A 20209-nucleotide genomic window follows, 5' to 3' on the forward strand; every position below is an offset into this window, starting at 1 on the left:
TACAGCAGAGGCAGGTTGCACCTGAGGAGGGTGAGACAGTTGAGCCACAGGGAGGGTGCTGTTTGTGGTGTTTTACACCAAGAACGAATCCTTGAGAGTTTTGTAAAAGAAGGGTTCCTGCCGGCCTGTAGGGTGTAAGTTGACAAAGGATAATTGTCATTGGTTAGTTCCTAAAAGAAGCAGGAACCGTTATTGGCTGCACTATATATAACGGGGGTGTTTTCGCGCAAAAAAAGCAGATGAGGTTCTGCGGTGTGAAGTGAGTTTGTGACGCGATCTACTGTTCTCAATAAACTCTTTGTTTTGCACATTTCAAGTGTTCCAGTGCTTTGTTTCAGGGAAACCTCCAAAGAACGGTGTTCCTTCCTTTTCGGACACCACAGTTTTGGCGACGAGGATGGGATGTTTTACCGTAAAGAAACAAGAGTTATGAGTAACTCCGGTGAAGCCTGGGACAGAGATACTATTAGTGCGGAAGAGTGACGACGGACAGAGCTGGTCGAAAATGGCTTTTGGGAAGCCCGAGGATTTCCACTTCGACGAAAGCGAGGAACAATTCGGTGCTTATTTGGAAAGGCTCGAGCAGTATTTTGCGGCAAATGGATTGGGAGACACCGAAGAAAAGGCAAAAGCGGTATTTCTGACGATTGTGGGGAAAAGGACTCACAGTCTGCTAATGGACTTATGCACACCCTTAAAACCAGCGCAAAAGACTTTCACGGAGCTGATTGAGCTGCTGAAAAACCACTACGTCCCCCGGACAAATTTCATCGCGGAGAGATGCAAGTTTCACTCCAGGAATCAACTGGATGGTGAATCGATAAGTGAGTACGTTGCGAATTTGAGAAAATTGTCAGCGACGTGCAAGTTTGGACAGTTTTTAGATGAGGCTTTACGCGATAGATTCGTGTGTGGCGTGAAAAGTGCGGAGCTCAGAGACCGTCTGTTAAATGCAGCACATTCTAAAGACGTACCCCTTGCACTTGCAATAGAAATGGGGCTGGCGTTTGAAGTGACTGTAAAGAGTTCGCAACAGTTTTCCCAAAAGACTTTTAAAACACACGGACTAGTGGAAAAGAAGGGTTCCACGAAGGCACAAGATGCCATGGTAAAACTGTGCTACAGATGTAACGGTAAGGGGCACAAGCCCGATGCTTGCAGGTTCAAAGATGTTAATTGCCACATGTGTGGAAAAAGGGGACATGTTGTTGTGCGAGCCTGCCGAACGCGTTCGGAAGGGCAAGATGACGCGGCCAAGCAAGCCAAGTGGAAGTGGACGAAGCACCTGGATGCCGCCACGTTGCAGGACCACGTTTCGCCGTATCCGAAATCGCCGCTAACCGCGAGGAGCAACGAACTGGTAGGAACAACGAATCGGATTGCATCGCACACGACGAGCGCGGACACGGAGGAGGAGATTCCCACGCACTCCAGCTACAGGAAGCCGGACTTGCCCGCACCACTACTACGGAGTCACGAGTCCGTGATGGTCCCAAAGAAAGTGACATACAAGGGACAGAATTGTTTGCTATTGGCGCGAATGTGCACAAAGTAAACAAGCCTTACTGTGTTTATGTCCGAATTAATAATGTGCGAGTGAAAATGGAGGTAGATACGGGAGCAGCTGTTTCTGTCATTTCCGAGAAATTGTACCACCGTAGATTTTACAAGGTAAAACTAGCTCCAGCTAACTGTGTTTTGAAAACATACAGTAAAGAGTCCTTAGAGCTTAAGGGTAAAATCACAGTGAGGGTGAAAAGTAAGGACCAAACACACATGCTAGACTTGGTGGTTGTAAAAGGTAATGGGCCTTCTCTAATGGGTAGAGACTGGATTAGTCACCTGAATCTAGATTGGTCACGCATAAACAACGTGACTAGTGAGACCATGGAGCAGTTGTGTGACAGATATTCGTCTGTGTTTCAACCAAATTTAGGGATGCTTAAGGGAATCGGTGCTAAACTCCATGTAGTGAAAGAGGCGATGCCAAAATTTTGCAAGCCACGCACTGTGCCCTATGCTTTGCGGGATAGCGTTGAACAGGAGTTATGTAAGCTAGAAGCAGAAGGTGTCATCTCTCCTGTCAGTTACAGTGAATGGGCAGCACCCATTGTGTGTATTCTCAAAAAGGACAATAGTGTAAGGATATGTGGAGACTACAAGGTTACTATTAACCCTTGGTTGGAAGTAGAGCAGTATCCTTTACCTCGAACACAGGATTTGTTTGCTAAGTTGTCAGGAGGTCAGAGATTCACTAAATTAGATTTGTCTCAAGCTTATCAACAAGTACCACTAGAGGAAAGCTCCAAAAGATACCTTACCATAAATACACCAAAAGGGTTGTATACCTATAATAGGCTACCTTATGGGGTTGCTAGTGCTCCAGCCATTTTTCAGAAAATTATGGATCAAGTACTACAGGGCATGGATGGTGTAATATGTTATCTTGATGATATCTTGATCACAGGAGGTGATACGGAAAAGCACATGACAGCTTTAGAAGGAGTTTTAAAGAGATTGCAAGCATATAATCTGAGTCAGACGAGAAAAATGCTCTTTTTTTCCAAAGCAGCGTATCCTACTTAGGGCATGTCATTGATATGGAGGGTATTCACCCCATGAAAGAAAAGACTGATGCCGTAGAAAGGGCTGCTGTTCCCACAAATGTGACAGAACTCAGGTCTTTCTTAGCGCTGTTAAATTATTATGGCAAGTTCATTCCTAATCTTTCCACCCTCATACAGCCCATGACAGAGTTGTTGCATAAAGATGTGAACTGGGAATGGTCAAAGAAATGTCAGGCAGCTTTTGAGAATGCAAAAAGACATTTAATGTCCCATCAAGTTCTGATTCATTTCAACGCTGAGTTACCTTTAGTCTTAGCGTGTGATGCATCTCCTGTAGGAGTGGGTGCAGTACTCTCCCACAGAATGCGTGATGGTGGTGAGAGGCCTATTGCATTTGCTTCAAGGATGCTGACAAAAACTGAGCGCAACTACTCGCAAATCGAAAAAGAGGCTTTAGGATTGGTATTTGGAGTAATGAAATTCCATGATTATCTGTTTGGAAGACAGTTTACCTTAGTAACAGATCATAAGCCCTTGCTGAAAATTCTGGGTCCTAAAACAGGGATACCTACTCTCGCTGCAGCTAGAATGCAAAGATGGTCTTTGATCTTGTCTGCATACAAGTATGAAATCCAGTACAAGAGATCAGAACAGCATGGAAATGCTGATGCCTTGTCGAGGTTACCCACGAACGATGATAATGCCATTAGGTCTAATCCAGTGTATAGGGTGTCTTATCTCGAAGAATTACCTGTCACTGCAAACGAAATAGCACAAGAAGAAATGGAGGCTGACCCTGTGCTCAAAAGGGTTAAGGAACATGTAATGTGTGGGTGGCCAAAGCATATATCTGAAGAAGTACTAAAGCCATACTTTTCCAAGAAATTTGAACTTTCCGTGGAAAATGGTTGTCTTCTTTGGGAGTATCGTGTAGTAATACCTGAAAAATTGCATGACAGATTACTGGCAGAACTTCATGACAGTCATTGGGGTATAGTAAAGATGAAATCGTTGGCCAGAAGTTTTTTTTTTTGGTGGCCTGCTCTTGATATGGACATTGAAAATGTAGTTAGTCAGTGTGACGTGTGTCAGCAGCAGCGTAGCATGCCTGCTCCTGTTCCTGTACATACATGGAAATGGTCATCGGGACCCTGGGAGCGAATCCACTTAGATTTTGCTGAGGATCAGATTTTGGTAGTAATGGATGCTTATGCTAGATGGCCTGAGATTGTTCCTATGCAATCAACTACTTCAGCAAAGACGATCGAAGTGCTGAGACATTTATTTGCAGCTTACGGTCTTCCTCAAGAAGTAGTCACTGATAATGGACCCCAGTTTACGTCCCGAGAATTTGAACAATTCTTACTGCTGAATGGGGTCAAACATACTAAATCTCCTGCGTATCATCCTGCCTCAAATGGGTTGGCTGAACGGTTGGTGCAGAGTTTGAAAAGAGCACTTGCAAAGAATAGAGCGGTTGGGGGTAAAACACTTCAACACTGTGTTGCTAATTTTTTGTATAATTACCGCAACGCGCCTCATAGTGCTACTCACAAGACACCAGCAGAGTTATTCCTCAAGAGATCAGTTCGTACGCGATTGTCTCTGATCAGGCCACACTTTTCACAGGCTCTGAATTGTGTGAGCCCTGCTAAAACTGAGGAATCCTGTAGAGTCAGGACCTTTACTGTTGGGCAACACGTTTTGGTAAGAAATTACAGGGCAGGGGAGAAATGGTTGCATGGTGTCATTTCAAAAGTGCTGGGTCCAGTCACTTACATGGTTGATGTGAATGGAAACTGTGTAAAGAGACATGTGAATCAGATGCTGAGTAGTAAATCTAGGTGTGACAGGGGTAATGTTGAACCTGGTCATGTTCCTGACAAGGGAAGGAACTGGGATTATGATGAGATTGACATGGATGTTAAGGGGGGCAGTGAAATTGTCATATCAGAAAGCGCTGCGACTGATTCAGAGACACAGTCAACACCTGCAGCAGTGCCGCTCTCATCAGCATCATCCTCATCACCGTCCTTCCCCACTGAAAGTGTTTTTGTGAAAGCTCGTCCTGTTCGTAGCAGGCGTGCTCCCCAAAGGTTGAATTTGTAAAGAGTAATAATGTAACCACGGTTATAATGGAAATTGCAACCTGTAACCAACAGAAAGAAAAAAAAAAAACAAAAAAAAAAACAAAATTGTGTGTTGGTTGTTCTGTTGGCGGTTGATAAGTATTGTAAATACACACACACACACACATTTTCAGAACCGCTTATCCCTTACGGGGTCACGGGGAACCGGAGCCTACCCGGCAACACAGGGCGTAAGGCCGGAGGGGGAAGGGGACACACCCAGGACGGGACACCAGTCCGCCACAAGGCACCCCAAGCGGGATTTGAACCCCAGACCCACCGGAGAGCAGGACTGCAGCCCAACCCACTGCGCCGTATTGTAAATATTTTGTTCTCTTAAGGGTAGTAAGAGATTGGAAGCGACAGGGGAGGAGCTGTGGTGTTTTACACCAAGAACGAATCCTTGAGAGTTTTGTAAAAGAGGTTCCTGCCGGCCTGTAGGGTGTAAGTTGACAAAAGATAATTGTTATTGGTTAGTTCCTAAAAGAAACGGGAACCGTTATTGGCGGCACTATATATAACGGGGGTGTTTTCGCGCAAAAAAAGCAGATGAGGTTCTGCGGTGTGAAGTGAGTTTGTGACGCGAGCTACTGTTCTCAATAAACTCTTTGTTTTGCACACTTCAAGTGTTCCAGTGCTTTGTTTCAGGGAAACCTCCAAAGAACGGTGTACCTTCCTTTTCGGACACCACACTGTTCACGCAGGCCCTGCCCATACTAGGTCCCGCCACGTCGGCTTTGCCCTAACTGCTGGGTGCACAGGTGAGTATGGGAGGTCAACCTGGAAAAGTGGAAGAGCTGTGAAAAAACAAGCTGCGTAAGTGAATAGACTGCAAGTAAATGAACACAATTGTAGGTGATGGGTGCTCAGAGTTCGAATGAAGACGACCGAGTAATAATCTCTTAGATGTGGAACATAGTGCACGGTGTTCTGGCTGCCACTCCTCATGCTGCAAGACATTTTCTTGGCTTCTTCAATTCACAGAGACACACACTGCCTTCCCAGCATTCACTGTGACCTTTCATCCCTCAGGAGCTGCAAGCAAAGCAATGACGTAACCTGTGTCCCTTGGCTGCCGTTATGAGAGCAGCTCCTTGTTTGGGCCATTGCTATGGACACGGCTTGCCCTCCAGCCATGGCTTTACAGTAAGCATATGGAAAGTGCTCTCCAAATGAGCCCAGGATGCCATTGATGTCAAACTGCACCCTCCTCTGAGGCCATGAGATGCTGGAGCACTCAACCACTTGTCCCTCAGAACATTAATTTCAGCAGAGAAGGAACCAATGGAAACTCTGATTTTTTTACGCATCTGTTTGAAACAACTTCAGCAAACATGTTAAAGTGTCTGAAGGACAAGTTGAGGTTCAGGTACTGGGATGCTGGTGAAGTTGCAGGATTAGGTTTAGGGTTAAGGTTAGGGTTAGCGCCAGTGCTAGCTGTTTGGTGTTCCAGGGGTTTGAGACCTGCATGGGGTGCCTTGTGATGGACTGGTGGCCCGTCCTGGGTGTGTCCCCTTCCCCTCCAGCTTTCCACCCTGCGTTGCTGGGTAAGGCCCTAGCTCACTGTGACCCCACTCGGGACAAGCAGTTGTTGACATTGGTTGGTTGGTTGTTTGGTTAGGGTTAACGTTAGGGTTAGGTCAATCTATAGGTCTGCAGACTTCACACTTCCATGTGACTCTTGGAGTGTCTCTCTTGTGGACCAATGGACACAGCACACACACAGCAAGAGTGGTTAGGGGGTTGGAGGGGTCAGGCAGGAGGGCTCATGGGCAGTTCTGCTTTATTTATACTGTTTCTGGACCCAATACAAGCCTCCTGCCGAGCTCCTCTGCTAAGGCCTCCCATTTCATGGAATTACATGAAGCCCTGCCCTCCAGCCAGCCGCTCTCTGACTCCCTGACAATACACAGTCTGCAGCCCCACTCACTGTCCCATTAGGTACTGCTGGAGTCCTTCATTTTCCTAAGCTCCGCCCACTACCTGCTGGGCCATCCTCCTGCCTCCGCCCACCGGTTTATCACGTGTGCAGATTTACCTGTTTCAGCCAACAACGGTATGTGGTTCAGCAGGTTGTGTTGCTGCTTCTGGAGTCAGAGGTTGCAGATTTGACTCCCACCTCCTGATCTAGTTGACTTGAGTAAAGTTGCTCTTGTGCAAAGAAATTACCCTGCTCTGAATGCATAACTCGTTGTAAATCGAGAGAGGTATCTGCCCAAAGAATAAGTGTAAGTTGCTTTGGAAAAAAGTGTCTGATAAAAACTATAAAAATAATAATAGCGTAGGTGCTGTATGGTACCTGGGGGAGTGGTTCACCTCAGTGGTGTTCAGGCCTTTGGTGTCACATTGTGCCTGTCAGTAACTCATGAATAATAAAAGCTGTGCGACCATGGTGCATGTGGTCAGAGTGACCACAACCCCTCCCAGGTAACGGTACAGCCCTCTCCACCTCACTCACTCACAGCAGTGGTTTGGAGATGAGAGGGGATGATGTATTGATGAAGATGGACAGGAGCCGCTGGACGGGTTGATGTCCATGTTTGTGTGTCCTGAGGGGGCCCTGTGTGTGCCGGCGCGTGAATGTCTACCCCCCATGGTGAAGGTGAGGGGGGGAAGAGTGCAACGCTCAGTGCCGCCATCACTCCCATGTGAGTCGTCTCTCTTCCACTCAATTTTTTCAATTCAATGTGCTTTAGTGGCATAGCAAGTTGTATACAGGTGTTGGTAAAACAATTTTATGAACAGTTTTCTGTAGTGCAAAGTAAATATTTAAATCATAAGTTATTACACACACACAGTTTCTGAACCGCTTGTCCCATACAGGGTCGCAGGGAACCAGAGCCTACCCAGCAACTCAGGGCATAAGGCCGGAGGGGGAGGGGACACACCCAGGACAGGACACCAGTCCATCGCAAGGCACCCCAAGCGGGACTTGAACCCCAGACCCACTAGAGAGCAGGACCCGGTCCAACCCACTGCGCCACCGCACCCCCACTTAAGTTATTACACACACACACACACACACACACATATTTTCAGAACCGCTTGTCCCATACGGGGTCACGGGGAACCGGAACCTACCCGGCAACACAGGGCGTTAGGCCGGAGGGGGAGGGGACACACCCAGGACGGGACGCCAGTCCGTTGCAAGGCACCCCAAGCGGGACTCGAACCCCAGACCCACCAGAGAGCAGGACTGTGGTCCAACCCACTGCGCCACCGCACCCCTAAGTTATTACATTTAGAAAAAAAATTAAAAAATTAAAAACACACTAATACCTGAACTGGTGTCCACAACAAGAGGTACCAGTGTAATCAGTGTGATACACAGGCGAGTTCAGTCCCTCCTTCCCCCTCTCTTTGTGACAGGCTTTCTCACACACACACACACACACACACACACACACACACAGACAGACAGACAGACAGACAGACAGACACAGAGCTTTAACCAGTAAGTCTGGTGGCAGGTCGCAGTCCCCTAGATTCTGGAAGTCTGGTGAATATGGGGAGGTATTTCTCTCCCACTTCTCTTGGTGTCTCTTATGAAGGAACAGTAAGGAAGAGAACCTCTGTCTGCACTTCTCTTTGGTCATAGTGGGAGCTCCTCCCTGGGTACCTGAGTGTGTGTGTGCGTGCCTCTCTCTATGGCCACACTGTGATGGCTGAGTCTGTGCTGTGTCAAGGTTGTCCTCTGTGTCCTTGATTACCTCTGTCAGGTACTGTACCGCACTGAGGAAACTTTTACTCTTTTATGTACTGTATTTACACTTGTACAGAACTCTGTATGCAGGATTTCCACTGGTTTTTGTCCTGTGTTTTACACTCAGGACTTGGACTGGGTACTTGGTTCTGTAAGTGACTGCGATATTTCAGTCCAGATTCTGTTTGGAATTTCTCATCAAATTGATGTTTGAATGGCATAAAAAGCTCTTCTCACTTTCTCTTTCAGTTCACCGACACACACACTTTCAGAACCGCTTGTCCCATACGGGGTTGCGGGGAACCGGAGCCTACCCGGTAACACAGGGCGTAGGGGGAGGGGACACACCCAGGACGAGACGCCAGTCCGTCGCAAGGCACCCCAAGTGGGACTCAAACCCCAGACCCACCGGAAAGCAGGACCGTGGTCCAACCCACTGCGCCACCGCACCCCCTGCAGTTCACCGACAGCCAAGTTGAAATTTCCAGTGCCGGTGATTTTCCGGTGCAAGTGTGTCTAGTTTGTCGTTTCCAGGGTGAAACTCTGTCTTGTTCCCTGACATTAGGGACTTTTCTGGAATAAAAGTATTTTTGTTTTCTTTGGGCTAATACTCAGGGTCCATGTCTCACAGTACTCATGCAGCAGGTCCAGCTTCTGCTGTAGACCCTCTTTGGTTCAGGACAGCAGGACCTCTCCTCTCCTCTCTCTTTTTGCTCTCCCCTGTATCTATCTATTTCTGTCTCTCTCTCTTCCTCCCCCAATCTCTCATCCCCTCCTTCTCTCCTCTCCTGTCTCTGTCTCTCTCCCCTCTCTCTCGTTCTCCCCTCTCTCTCTCCCTGAAACACCCTACTGGAGTTGAGGGTCGCTGCCAGAGATGTGGACTAGCTTTCCTAGCCGAGGCGGGCACTCATAGTCTCTCTGTGCTCCTTCCCTGTTTACTCCGCATCTCTCTTTCTCTACCTCTCTCCCTGTAGGTCTCTCTCGCTCTCTCTCTCGCAGTGTTTCTGTGTTCTGCTGAAATGCACCATGTCCTTCGCAGGTGAACACGATGGTGGTGACCAAGTGGCCAGGAGTAGGCAGGCAAACACCAGGTTCTGCTCTGTGGACATTTTCGGAAGTACAGTTTTACAGGAGCGGTGAAGGAACTGACTGTGGTTGAACTGCCCTGCAACTTTTAAGCTGAAACACTTTTTTGAAAACTTAAACAAGTTTCTCAGTGCATAGGTATGGTCATTTTTGTTTCATAGCTTCCAAAGACATGGCATTGTGCTACAGGTGTCAGTGGGGCCTCACTACTTCTGGGCTGTGCATCCAGCAGTGGGTTCGATTCGGACTTGGTGTGTGTGGAGTTTGCATGTTCTCTGTGTATTTGTGTGGGTTTCCTCCCACAGTTCAAAGAGGTGTTTCTGGTGGCTTTACATTGTGTGTGTTTGTAGCGTGAACTAATGAAGCCATCAATCTGTAGCTTCTGTACTATCAAACAGAACAGGGCAGTGTCAACTATTATTATTACTACTGTGAAGTTGCATGTCAGATTTTTGGATCCTCCACATATGACATTTGCTTGCAATCAGGGCTCTTAGTATTGTTTGACAAAGTAGAAGACACTGTCAGACACACACATTGTCTGTGAGACACACACTATGTACTGCCATTTTCTGGAAATTATACATCTCACTCTCACTCACTATGTGAACCGCTTGTCCCATTCGGGGTTGCAGGGAGCCGGAGCCTAACCCAGCAACACAGGGCATAAGGCTGAAGGGGTGGACAGGACACCCGTCTGTCTCAAGGCACCCCAAGCAGGACTTGAACTCCAGACCCACCAGAGAGCAGAACCCGGTCCAACCCACTGCGCCACTGCACCCACCAATTATACATCACATATAGTGTATTTTGGTGGTCTGTTATCATTGTTTGCTGGAATACGGGTCTGTTGCAATAGCAATGGTGCTGTTGCAGTGCAGCTCTGTGCATTATGAACAGCTGTTGTTTTTGGGAAAACATCTGTACTGTAGCTGGAGCACATAGAGCTGTGGTGCTGAGTCTGGTTCACAGAGCTGTTGAGAATTCAGTGGCTGGGTCACAGCACCAAAACTTGTCTAATACTAGCTAGATACCAAGGACTGAGCTTTTACAAAGGTGGCCATGAGGAGTTACCTGGAGTTAGGGTAACTGTGAGCACACACTTTCCCTGTGGTCAGTGGCTATTGTCATGGCCCCGGGAACGAGCAAAGCGGCGACACCTGCAGCCAATTAAGAAGACCTGGGATAAAAGGAGCCCCGTGCCCACATGTCAGTGTGGATTCTTGCAATTGCCTTGTGCCCTTTTCAGTCTCAGCAGTGCGGCTCTTTGGGCCTCACCTGGGCTCCTGTTTTAACCCTTGCCTGTTCTGTACAGCTACTGAGTTTAGCTTGCCTGCATTGTGATGTTCATGTGCAGAAAGACCTTTGCCCGTTCCTGATCTTGTCTTGTCCTTCAAACCTGGTTGCTAGAATAAAGCCAACCCCTGATTGGGTCCTTTACTCACCTGTCTCCAGTGCCCTTGCCTGACAGCTATCCTGGGCTGTTGATCAACATGCATCTACCACATGTCGAAGTGTCCTCCTGGTGAGACCCACTCGACAAGGTCACTTTCACACTGACATGTTTGAAGACACCCATTATTCTGTACCTTGACCCAGTGGGCTTAAAATCCCCCTACAGCTTCACTTAATTTTTCAGTGTTCAAAATGAACCGAGTTGGATTAGTCTGGTTCTGCAGGTGTGATAATAGCAATTTCAAAATAAATTCATCAGTGAAACTTCTTGTAAGTCTTGGTAATTCTGATGTATGGTATTTCAATGGAATTCACAACTCAAGCTGTATTACAGATACATCCTCAGTAAATGGTAAATATTGCCTGTCTTGCTGTAATCTACTACACTGGGCAATGCTGGAGAACTACACTGTGTACAAAGACTAGAATTTTTACACTGTACCACAGCACATTATCTGACACTATGTAATATGTTTTTACTGTCAGTGTAGTCTAATAACCTCAGCTTTGTCACTGTGTTTACATGCACAGTGCTGTGGATCAGAGTGTCAACTGCGTGATCCTAAGGCAATAGTGTCATCTTCATTTATTGTTCATAGTCACCCTGGAAGGGATTTACTGGTTGACGGAGAATGATCAGAATCAGAATCAGAACGAGCTTTATTGCCAAGTATGTTCGCACATACAAGGAATTTGTCTTGGTGACAGGAACTTCCACAGCACAGACACAGAATGACAGTGACAAGACAGATGAGAAGATAGGGTATGTGAATAAGAGATAAAAAATATAAAGTACCCAATATACAAAAATAGTCACTAGATACAAATGCAAGGGAGTGTGAGTAAGAGATATGTGATAAATAGTTATAAATATAAATATAAATAGCATTATGTACTGCACGGTTTACTCTCTAGGGGAGAGATTTAGGTGTTCATGAGGTAGATGGCCTGAGGAAAGAAACTTTTCTTGTGCCTGGCTGTCCTGGTGCTCAGTGCTCTGTAGCGCCGGCCAGATGGCAAGGGTTCGAAGAAGAAGTGGCCTCGATGAGAGGGGTCTAGAATGATTTTGCTCGCCCTTTTACTGACTCTGGACGAGTGCAGTTCTCCGAGAGCTGGGGGGGATGTGCCGATGATTCGTCCAGCAGTCCGAACTATCCGCTGCAGTCTTCTGATGTCTGACTTTGTAGCTGAGCCGAACCAGACAGTTATAGAGGTGCAGAGGACGGACTCAATGACTGCGGAGTAGAATTGCATCAGTAGCTCCTGTGGCAGGTTGAACTTCCTCAGCTGGCGAAGGAAGTACAACCTCTGCTGGGTCTTCTTCACAATGGAGTCTACGTGGGGCTCCCACTTCAGGTCCTGTGAGATGGTGGTGCCCAGGAACCTGAATGACTCCACTGTTGCCACAGTGTTGTTCATGATGGTGAGTGGGGATAATGCTGAGGTGTTTCTCCTGAAGTCTACGATCATCTCCACTGTTTTGAGCGTGTTCAGCTCCAGGTTGTTATGACTGCACCAGACAGCCAGCTCTTGGACCTCCTGTCTGTAAGTAGACTCAGTCGCCATTCCGGATGAGGCCGATGAGTGTGGTGTCATCTGCAAACTTCAGGAGTTTGACAGAGGGGTCTTTTGCGGTGCAGTCGTTGGTGTACAGGGAGAAGAGCAGTGGGGAGAGCACACATCCCTGGGGGGCGCCAGTACTGATCGTGCGAGTTTTGGATGAGAATTTTCCCAGCCTCACTATCTGCTGCCTGTCTGTCAGAAAGTTGGTGATCCACTGACAGATGGAGGTGGGCACAGAGAGTTGGGTTAATTTGGACAGGAGGAGGTGTGGGATGATGGTGTTGAAGGCCGAACTGAAGTCCACGAACAGGATCCTCACATAAGTCCCTGGTTTGTCCAGATGTTGCAGGATGTAGTGCAGTCCCATGTTGACTGCATCATCCACAGACCTGTTTGCTCGATAAGCAAACTGCAGGGGGTCCAGCAAGGGTCCAGTGATGTCCTTCAGGTAGTCCAACACCAGTTTTTCAAGTGACTTTATGACCACAGACGTTAAGGCGACAGGTCTGTAGTCATTAAGTCCTGTGATTTTGGGTTTCTTTGGGATGGGGATGATGGTGGAGCGTTTGAAGCAGGAAGGAACTTCGCACATCTCCATTGATCTGTTGAAGATCTTTGTGAAGATAGGGGCCAGCTGGTCGGCACAGGTTTTTAGGCAGGCCGGTGAGATGCCGTCTGGGCCTGGTGCTTTCCTTGTCTTCTGTTTGACGAAGACCCGACGCACCTTCTCTTCACAGATCAAAGGTGCAGGAGGGGGGAAGGTGGGGGTTACTGGAGGTGTTAATTGATTCGTGGAGAGAGGGTGTGAGACAGGGTTTATCAAACCTGCAATAAAACTCATTCAAATCGTCGGCTAGTTGTTGAGTTGACACGGTGCCGGGGGGTGGTGTCTTGTAATTTGTGATGTCTTTCAGGCCTTTCCACACCGATGCAGGATCGTTGGCTGAAAACTGTTTCTTCAGCTTTTCAGAGTAGTTTCTCTTAGCCACTCTGATCTCCTTTGCTAGTGTGTTTTTGGCCTGTTTATACAAGACTCCGTCCCCGTTCTTGTAGGCGTCTTCTTTGGCCTGACGAAGCTGTCTGAGTTTTGCAGTGAACCACGGTTTGTCATTGTTGTATGTTAAACGAGTCCTGGTAGGGATGCACATATCCTCACAGAAACTGTCATATGATGTTACAGAGTCTGTGAGCTCATCTAGATCGCTAGCAGCAGCCTCAGAAACACTCCAATCAGTGCACTCGAAGCAGGCTTGTAAGTCCTGCTCTGCTTCCTCAGTCCATCTTTTAACAGTCCTTATTACAGGTTTAGCTGATTTCAGTTTCTGCCTGTAGGTCGGTATAAGATGAACCAGGCAGTGATCAGAGAGCCCCAAAGTTGCCCGTGGAACAGAGTGATATGCATCCTTTACTGTGGTGTAGCAGTGGTCCAGTATATTACTGTCTCTGGTGGGACATGTAATATGCTGTCTGTATTTTGGCAGTTCATGGGAGAGATTTGCTTTATTAAAGTCCCCGAGAATGATTATAACAGAGTCCGGGTGTTGTTGCTCTGTGTCTGTGATCTGGTCGCCCAGCTGTTGCAGCGCTGCGTTCACGCATGCTTGTGGTGGAATGTAAACACTTACGAGAATGAAGGAGGAAAACTCCCGTGGCGAGTAGAAAGGCTTGCAGTTGATGAAGAGCGCTTCTAGGTCGGGACAGCACATCTTCTTCAACGCTGTCACATCTGTACACCACCTTTCGTTGATGTAGAAGCATGTCCCACCGCCACGTGATTTCCCCGCTGATTCCGCGTCGCGATCCGCTCTAAACAGCTGGAAGCCCGGCAGATGTAGCGCGCTGTCCGGAATGGCTTCATTCAGCCAGGTTTCCGTGAAGCACAGAGCAGCAGAGTTTAAGAAGTCCTTGTTTCCTTGGGACAGGAGGAAAAGTTCGTCCATTTTGTTGGGTAAGGAGCGGAGGTTCGCCAGATGGATACTAGGCAGCGCTGTTCTAAAGCCGCGCTTTCGGAGCTTGACAAGCGCGCCGGCTCGCTTTCCGCGCTTGCGCGTCTTGGAGCGCTTGAGTAGCGCCGCTGCACCTCCGACTACAATGTCCAGCAAAACGTCAGAATAGTCGAAAACCGGTAAAATGTCGGGTGGTGTGTACTGCCGAATGTTCAGCAGTTCTTCCCTGGTAAAACAGATTGTCGGAGTATAACTGAAGACAGGACAAACTAACAAAAACAGTAAAACAACTGTGGAGCTCCACACCGAGGCGGCCGTTCGCGGCGCCATCATGAAAAGCACATGAGGGTGACTAAGAAGCAAACTAGTGAGGGACTGGAAATGAGGGTATGTGTAGGGGGTAAATTGCAGGGACAGGATGAAAACAAAACAAATGGTGGAGGAGAGGTTCCTCATAAGATTAGTGGCAGTTATTGGACTTGTGATGTATCATGCCTGATCCAATGAGACCGGAGCCTTTACAAGCAAGGCTGTACTTTTTAGCATCATTTTCATCATTTTCATCAGGCGTTACTGCAAAGGCCTTAGTGCAAGTTGGGTTTCCCAGCTGGAGGCATGGGTGGAGAGTAATCACAGGACCAACCCATCAGATGCTAGACATTAGTATAGATCATCTGAGGAGATTCTTCAGTCAAGGCCACTGGAGAGAAAATGTGCTGGAAGAGATCCATTAGAGAAAATCTGTCAGAAGAGAAGGCGGGGTGTTGTGGCACAGCAGGTTTGGCCAGTGCCCTCTGCGTGGCTGGTCCGAGGTTCAAGCCCTGCTTGGGGTGCCCTTCAATGGACTGGCATCCCGTCTAGGGTGTTTCCCCTCCTGCTTAAGCCCTGTGCTTCTGGGATATCCTCCGGCTCGCAAGCAACCCCACTCAGGGCAACCAGTTGTTGACATTGGTCGGTTGGTTGCTGGAAGATAACTAGTAGAGAGGTCCTGTTAGAGGAGGCCCACTGTTGAAAATTTGCTGGAGGAGCTCCACTAGGGAGGACCTGTTAGACAAGGCCCATGTTAGAAGAGACCTGCTGGTGAACAGGACCCACAAGAGGTCATTTAGATGCATTGCTAGCCAACTACCCTTGTGTTCAGCTCTCGTTTACCTGTGAATAGAGGTTTCACATTCATCTAATAAAAAGGGGTGGTTGTGGATTGGTGATCAACTTTTTGTCTCCTACTGAATTTGAAATGGAAACTCAACATTCATTTTGTAAGGAGCTGTGGGTGGAGGCTTTGCATTCATTACTCTGAGCAAGGCCACATTCCAGGATCCAGGACTATTATTGTTACTTGGGAAGCTCATAAGTGGAGCATCACAACAGCTGTTTATTTTCATTCTTTCATGCTCACACATACATTATTACACATAAGTATGAACTAAAATAAACAGTTATCTCTGCAAGATTCACTTGAACAGTGCCAACGATCAGAATGAAATGCAGTAAATTCTCATAAGACAAATTGTAAATGTGCCAAATTTAGAACTGTGTAAATCAGTGTGCATAAATTAGTCATACTTGTGCTGTAATTCTGACTATGAGTAGTTATGAAACATATTCTTTGGAATTAAGAGGAAAAAATTATGGGTTATTTCCAGCACTGTGTCAGGGACAAGGACTGGACACAGGTAAATTTGTGGACCTAATTGTGGGTTGGACTTTAATCTCGTAGGACAGGTTCAAGGGACAAGGCAAGATCAGAGTCAAGAACAGGGATGGGTCAATCCAGGGACGAACATAGAAATACAGGCAATCTAAAACTCGGTGGTCAAACAAAGAACAGCTGCTGAGGAGAGCCACTGAAACAACAGAGACACAGCGCAACTGCAAGAATCCACACCCAGGTATGGATGCGGAACCAACTTCTATTCCTGGTCTTCTTGAGTGGGCGCAGGTGTCTCTGCTTTGCTTGTTCCCGGGGGCGTGACACACTGTTTGTTGTCAGAAAGAGTTATCAACACATTTGATTTCAAATATTTTCTATTATTCCTGAATGGATTCAGGTCTTGAGAAAGGAAGGTCATAATGGAATTGAGCTGGTGCTTGTGATTTTCTTGGACAGTTTATTATATAACTGTGCTACCCAGGACAGTAATTTGAAAAGCACCAAGGAGCGGATGGGTGCAGATAGACTGATTTATTCATTATACATTTTTGGGTAATGTATTTTTGCAAAAAAAATTGCTTTATCTTATATAAGATTCCTGTTTGTTACTTTCAATCATGTTAAATTAGTTTTAATTTTAAGGTGTTAAAGTACATAAAATGTTAAAATGATCTTATTTTCAAACAGTCATACGTACATTGGAAAGTTGAAGGCAAATGTACGGGGTTTCATTATGTCTGTTTGCCAAAAATAACTTGCTGCCATGTGATATATGTGTGACCAGCATTGTCATCCCAAATTTGAACATTAGTTGCACACTTCCATTCTGTCACTCCACATTTTCATCGTTAGAAGATTAACGAAGAGCCGCTGCTTGAGCTCTTAATGGCTTCATCCAGGGAGGGTTGGCATAATCAGGCTTCCTAATTCCGATAGACCCCTCATCCAGTGTGAAACAGTGCAGATTGAATCCTTGTTCACAGCAGATGCTCAGCTGTCAAGGAGAAATAAGGCCCTTCAGGATCTGTGATTAGAAGTTCTGTCACAAAGAGTTGTTCACCTGTCAGAGCTCACATGTTCTCTATAATTCCTCAGGACCATGTGGTTCACGGGGGTTCATTGTCCAACTGATCACTGAAATAAAACTGTGTGAAAAGTGTCTCCCAAGGTCTCCCAAAATGCAGCACTGCTGCTGTGGATGTAAATAGTTGTTGAGCAACAACTGCCGGGAATTTTGGGGGACTAATGATTCCTGTGTTGCCCTGTTGTTGGAGAGTTTTTGTCTGGGTGTGTGTGTGTGTGGCGTCCGAACGAGATCCTGACATAGACGCGCGTTGCTATTATGTCCGAACACGGACGAAACGTAGAATGACCTCACGTGCAGAGTGATGTTAAAAGTGCACTGTGCAGACTGTAAAACACTCGGTTGAAGTGAAACAGGAAACACACATGGTGTTTGAACTACGGTGAACAGTGAAACGCTACTCTGTGAGTATGACCGCAACCCCGAGACGTGACGAAATACCGGAGTGGAACTCTGGACCAGGACTGGAGAACAAGAGGCAGGAACTAACAGGACGGGCACTCGGGACTGGAACGTGAACACCTAGGGGACAAGAGACTACTAATCGCCAAGAGAGCACAATTGAACCGCTGAGTAAGAATCCACAATCAGTTCTTCTCCACTTGCTCCTTTTATACCCCTGTGTCCCATGAGACTGTGAGCTGATACGTGGGTGTTACCTAGCGGCACTGAGTGGCGCCACCTCTGACCAGGAGGGGCAGTAACCCCGTGGGACTTGACAGTGTGTGTGTGTGTGTGTGTGTGTGTGTGTGTGTGTGTGTGTGTGTGTGTGTGTGTGAGCGTGTGCGTGTGTGTGTGCGTGCGTGTGTGTGTGTGCGTGTGTGCATTCTCTGTGAGTGCTGCTGTCTAACAATGCGGACAGTGCAATAAAACTTGTGTAACTTTAATGAATAAATGTAATTCTTGTTCTACACCATTAAGCTTGACCAGTGCAGAAAAACACTGATGAAGAGACCCCCACAGCGAGGGGATCTAATCTCGCAACACCTTCCAGTTCTGTGTGTTTGTTGAGAACCCCACAGATTTGGGAATGTGAGCTGTGACACATAGATGGGGGGGTCACCAGAACCGGAATGGGAGGGGGCAATATTGCCAAACTGTCCCTTCTGGAAAATAAATAAACATCTTAAATGGCGAGGGTTTGTCTGGGGAAGATGGAGCACTCTGCTCAAACCCTCTTTGTCTCCATGGAAACCAGAGAGCTGCAGTTCCTGCTGAAATCATTTTATGAAAGTGACTGCAGGAAAGGTACAGAACCCATATGAATAGGAGCTGGATGGATGGAAAGTTGTACCAGCACCTGTGTCCCTCTCCGGAATGCCTGTCACCATATCTGACTGGGTTTGGTGGACTGTTATGCCTAAGGAACATGAAATCACATGTGGGGTGGAGCCTCTGTCCCCAGGACCCCCGTCTGTAGGTGGATATTTTTCACTCACCACTCAGAAGGACCAGGAGGAATTTCACTGTCCGTCACAGTTCCTCAGTCCCATGTATCACAATGATTTCCGTAATGCATTCTCTAGAAAGTGCTCTCTGTTTTGATCTCATCATGTCCCATAGTAAACACACACACACACACACACACACACATTTTCAGAACCGCTTGTCCCATACGGGGTCACGGGGAACCGGAGCCTAACCCGGCAGCCCAGGGCGCAAGGCTGGAGGGGGAGGGACACACCCAGGACGGGACGCCAGTCCGTCGCAAGGCACCCCAAGCAGGACTTGAACCCCAGACCCACCGGAGAGCAGGACTGTGGTCCAACCCACTGCGCCACCGCACCCCCCCATAGTAAACACCCGAAGCTCTATTTTCCGCAGTCTTATATCCAGCTGCAAGAAAACTGAGGAAAATATAACTTTGTGTCTATGTTGTTTGTTAAGCCGAAAACAGTTTTTTATCTTTTGAACTAGTTTAGACTGTTCATTTATTACAGCGTGACTCAGTTTTTAAACTTCTGTTAAATGTATTATTTATGTTTCCAGTATGTGTGTGTGTTATTGGAATAATTGTTTTTCGCTGTAATGCTTTGTCTTTATATGAGCTCTGTACCACAGTACTTCTGTGTGCTTTGCTGTTTTAGAGTTATAAAGTTAAAATGACTGAGATTTGAAGTCCCTCTCCCAGTGTCTCTGGATGAATGGTGAGAAGGACCATGAGGACCTCTGCATCCTGCATCCTGCATCCATGCCCAGTACAAGAACCATCTCTGTTGGCGATCTTTGCCTCCTCACTTTTCTGGGAGATTTTGCACTCTGAAACTGTGTGGTCTTAGTGTAAACAAGAAGTGTATGCAGTGATGTATGGCTCTCATACCCAGAGGGTGTCTAAGGAATATGCTTTGTTTACTTTGTTTCTTTTCCTTGTTTTAAACAGTATTCCATGGGTACTTATAGGTAGGTCAGAATGCCACCTCTGCTGCTTCAGTGACTTTTTTCACTAAATAATTTGCTATAAATACATCCTGTGCTGTTCGGATCTCGCAGGATCTCAGCGAATGAGCAAGTGAACCCAGCTGCCCGATCGTGCAGTTCCTTCCGCGTTTGGCCACATTCTGCTTCCCGTGTGAGAAACAATAAACCTGCAGTGCTGGTGCTGTGTTCTGGAGTCATTTTAAAGAGCTTTTTGGAGTTTAATATAGTCCCCTGTATCCCACTTTCCCTGCTCCAGCTCTAGTGCACAGAGCAGTTAAGCCTTTGACAGCAGGGATTAGAGCCAAAGCGACTTGCGCACCCAAGCCCTGGCTGGGATTCTGCAGAAGAGATTACCTTCTCTAATTCCCACCTGGCAGAGTTGACCTCAGGCAAGTGCCCGTGACACAGCTGCCTCACTATTTCCGTCTGGGTGCAGCTGCACCAGGGCATCGAGAACAACTGCTCCCTGTGGCCCAGGCTGAGATGGCCTCGGTCTTCATGGGGCTGTGATTCTGCGGCAGTAGACAGGGGATTGGCCCTGGGTACAACATACGTCCAAGAGTGAACAGGAGGCTCTGATGTACAGCTGCTGTATTGAAGTTTT

The sequence above is a fragment of the Scleropages formosus genome, chromosome 12 (genome assembly GCF_900964775.1).
Source record: "Scleropages formosus chromosome 12, fSclFor1.1, whole genome shotgun sequence".
In the NCBI taxonomy this organism is placed as follows: Eukaryota; Metazoa; Chordata; class Actinopteri; order Osteoglossiformes; family Osteoglossidae; genus Scleropages; species Scleropages formosus.